The following is a 4,626-nucleotide window of genomic DNA, read 5'->3' on the forward strand; positions in this document are numbered from 1 at the left end:
GTTAAAGGTGAATTGTGTGTTCTGTACAGCTGTCTGATTTCATTCCCCCTCACAAGTATTTGGTGCTGTGCAGCTTCTCTCAAGTATGAAAAAAGAAAGAAAAAAAAACCCCAGTGGAGTGCATTAAGGCCCCTCCATTCCCTGTACCAGCCCCTCGCCTTCCTTCTATCACAGTGACTTGTGAACGTCTGGGGAGCCAGCAACAGCAGTCATTAGGCAACCGTGAGCCGCTCAGTCGGCAGCGCGGGGCAGGGCCCTGCCAGCCTGCTTCAGCTGAATGCGTGGCAGAGTCTTGCGTAGCTGCCTGGCTATTCCCACATGTCGTTTGGATTTAGAATTTGTCTTGGGCTGCTCAAATAACTACTCACTGACAGTTTCTTTGCACTTAAATGGCCTTTAAGTAGGGCCAGTCTCTCCGGAGGTGATTTGATGTTTTTTAAGTTCTCCTTGAGGAGCGCTAAATTGGAAGCTACAAGTGACCAACTCTTGGATTGACTTGTGACCTAATTGCTAATGAGCTTTTCTTTCCTTAGTGCTGCCAGGTGCCTTCAACGTTGCGGGATCAGTCTGGACGCACTTTGCTGCGGGCTGGCACACGGCTTCTGCAAATGCAGCTGTTCAGCTGTGAGGTGCTAGCAGAAACTTGGGGCAGTCATTTCCCTTTTTTGCCAAATGAGATGGAGGTGAATGACAACTCAAGCTGACAGCTGCTTCTGCAATATATCCTGCAGGAGGCTGCTGCTCCGAACTTAATTTTGCCTCGAACCTTAACTGGCTTTAGTTTTACTGTAGCACAGCCCGGAGCACACTGTCAATGGGATTTTGATCTGTTCAGCAGACACTAAACAGGGCTCAACTACAACTCAACTTCTTAAAAGAGGAAAAATAGCAATTCCATTTAACGTTCTGCTCCCCCTAAAAGAGTTAGATTCTGGAAAACACAGCTAGTGGATTTCTTGGGTAAACAACAAAAAGTAAACCATACAGCTCCCATTTGAAGGGATGAGCAGTGATAGTGTTTCAGAAGGAACTACATTTAGGTGGTTCTGCTGGAAGATGAACTGGGGGAGGGGCATACCCTGTAACTCACTATTCTTTATATGTTGGCAGCACTTTTCTCAAAAAAGCAAAAGAAAAATTACAATCGTAGTTAGAATACTGGAATTACAGGGATTGTTGCCTACCTCTACTCCCAGGGAAGAACAACCAGCTACAGGATTATTGTTTCTCTTAACCCAACAGCTGAATAATATTTAATCTTTGTTGAGGTGACCTCTGCCTGCATTCAGTTCCAGGGCAGCACTCCCCATCGGGCAGTAAATGGTGTTTGCAGAGACAATAGCTGTGTTATGGCCCAGCAAGGATAATGTGAGCACCAACAAGAATAACACGAGCATCATGTGTTAGTGGTCAGCAGGGGCAGGAAGTCACGGCTGTGTTTGTGGGCTACGTGATGCGCTTGGGCTTCAGCAGCCTTTTCCCTTTGTGTATGAGGACTGTGTGTTTTGTTTCTAAGGGAATTTTATGAGAACTACTTCAGTGTGGGTTTGGCAGTTAGGAGGACAGGCACTTCAGGGATGGAATAAATGTCAAGACCATTGCTTCTGGATAAGAGTATAGGCGTCAAGCATAACCTGAGCAAGCAGAAGAGGACAGAAGAGCAATTGAGGCAAGAGCTTGCACAGGGGGTTGGCAGGCGTGCGTGGGGCAGGGTGAGCTGGTGTGTTCAGAGCTCAGCACTGGGCGGGCTGCTGCCCCTGTCCTGCGCTGGTGTTTCCCACAGCACAATAGTGCAGTAGCATTACGTAGGACTGACTTTCCCTAACGTTATCTGGGAAAACTACACTTGCACCAGTAAGTTGTTTGACAATATACAGTGAATTACAGGGTGCTGCCAAAGTGACTGTAGTGCACTTACTAACACCACCACCCCCAACTGACTAGCTAGGGAAAGAGCATTTAACTGGCTGAACATGGGCTTGTTTGTCATAGGATTAGAAAAGTCTCAGGCTGCTTTTGTGGACAAGGCGTTTTTTAGGTGAACCAACCACTTTGGCTTGTGCTCTGTGATATTAAAACCTCTTTGAGAAGCCACATGGTCCCTGTACTGTCAGACACTGTCATTCCCCATGCCACCCAGCCTGAAATTGTGCTGCATTTGCACTGTTCAACCCCAAGGAAGCCAGTGACTGCCTCGAGGATGGCCTAAGTTGACGAAATAGGACACGGAGAGCACGGGAGCGACACAGCAGCACAAGCATTAGGCTGGGCTGGATGTGGCCACGCATCTGCTCACAGGAACAGAGTCCTGCAGGTGATTTGCAAATGGCTGCCTGCAGTAAAGGCCAGTCCCTTCCTCCGAAACAGTGGCTCGAGGTAGGCGGTGGATGGCCGCTCTGCCAAACTCCTACTTACTGAGGAGCTGAGGACATGGCGGCTTCCTGGGAGGCGAGGATGACAACAAGGCTGCCAGCGAGGTGCTGGAGTTACTTCCGGAAGCAGGCAGCAAGCGCGCGCAGCTCCTCAGTGAGAACCTCATGCTGAGCTGGTGCATGTCCCCACCACACCTCAAAACATTTGCCCTGCACAAGATAGGATCAGACCCTGACAGCGTGTTTTGCCTGTACTTGAGCATGGGGGGGGGGAACGGGGCAGATCACCCAGCATTGAGGAATCAGGTGAGTCAGTCTGTGTGGCTGTCAGGTTTATCAAAGGGTGCTGGAATGCTGCTTCCAGGTAAGAGATCCTATCTAGTGGGACCTGGTGTGTGCCTACACACCTAACTAGATAGCAGAGTCCTGCACTATTAGTCACCACGGAGCCAGCCTTAACCCCTTGCTGTCCTTCCTAAAGTGCTCCTCCCAACACGAGAGAGCACACAGCAGATGGCAACATGGACACTCAAATCGGCGTGCAGCATCCTGCTTGGCCTGAAAAGTATCAAAGGGCACCTCTTCAGGGCCTGATTTCAGCACAGGGCGAGGGACTGATACTGTGCAAACTGCAGAACACCAATAAAAGTTGATAGTTAACCCTCTTCTACCAGCAAGGTGTGACCTTGGCCTGCCAAGGAAGCACGCTGTCAGCGAGGTCACGGGCACCAGCCAGCAGCACAGCCAGCCGGCACGGCAGCCCCTGAGGATTAAACCCGGTTCAGTGCAGAGCCGGGCTGCTGCACCCAGGCTGGGACGCACAGCACCGTGGTGGGCCATGGCACACCAGCGGTGAGGGTGCAAGTGCATGACTTGCGCGACCCCCCCCCATGCCGAGGGCAGCACTGTGTGGGGTTCGTGCACATGGAACATGCTATTCCTGCACCACGCCAAGTCTAGTTGCCTCACCGGTCCCCCACGATCCCTAGTGATAAGAGCCCTGCACAGCCCTCCAGCACATGCCTCCCCACCCCCCCCACAGTTAAGTTTTTTATGGTAATTAATATTCCAGCAGAAGCAGAAGCAAAGAAAACAACACACACTTTTTTTTTTTTGTCCTCATAAATAACTAATCTCGATACTTCTCTTTGAATAAAATTTCTTCAGCTTTTCACAAAATATAGTACAGTTATTTAAACAACATTGAACAGCATCAGTAACGGAAGAGGCAAAAACCAACATGTAAATTGGCTACAGCATACAGGGCACACGGCAAAGGCTCCTTTCCCCCCTCCTGCCACTTGTTGCTGAGAAGCCAGGCTCAAACACAAGTTGATTGTATTAACCTACCGTTAGATCAAAGCTGAAAATGCTCTTGTGTTTTTCAATAGGCAACGATTTGTAGCTAATCTGGGATTTCTTTTTTTTTTTTAAACAAAAAAAAAAGCTTTACACAGTCAGTTGCACTTTGAAAAAAACAAAAAACAAAACACCACCTTTGACATGGTTTTGTTCGTTGTATTGCATGATGTGTGTTTAGCTGTATCTAGAAAAGGCACTATAGAAAGAGAGGAGTCCAGCGAGGCGTGGATTGGAGCAGGTTGGACTCATTTAATGCCCTGGATTACAACACAAGACTACCCACAGCGTCTCTGCGCCTGACCTGCCCCGCTGCCAAGAACACACCTGTCCCAAACCCGTATCAAAGGTCACTACGGCTTCTGTATGTACAAACCAGGCTATAATACAACTATTTACAGTTTGTAACACAACATGGTGCAATTCTGACCACGATGAAGTACTGCAACACGCTGGAGGGAGCGAGCCCTCTGTCGCAAGCGTGCTGATATGTGTGGCTGAGCAGTCTCTGCCGAGCCCTCAGTCCCTGCACCGCTGGCTGCTCTGGCCAGAATGCCCCAGAGACACTTATGGAGTACCTTGGCAGTACCTTTATCAGTACATGTGCCACTCAAGCATCCCCTCACTTCCCAGACTTTGGTTTTAAAATGAGGTGGAAACCTTCTTGACTGAAGTGGTCCAAGGGTGTTGAGAACAACCTCGGATCCTTGCAGTCCCGCGGGAGCAAAGCCAGCAGTTGTTCTCCAGTGCTCGAGCAGCCAGGTCACGGTGCCATGCTTGAAGGGGAGCAAAAAGGACTCGAGTGATGGCTGGGCGGTTACATACGTGATCACCACTTAGGCCAGGGGAAAAAAAAAAAAAAAAAATGGGGGGTTTTCAAAAAGGGGCGAAAACC

Source organism: Aptenodytes forsteri, unplaced genomic scaffold (genome assembly GCF_000699145.1).
Source record: "Aptenodytes forsteri isolate BGI_AS27 unplaced genomic scaffold, ASM69914v1 Scaffold183, whole genome shotgun sequence".
NCBI lineage: Eukaryota > Metazoa > Chordata > Aves > Sphenisciformes > Spheniscidae > Aptenodytes > Aptenodytes forsteri.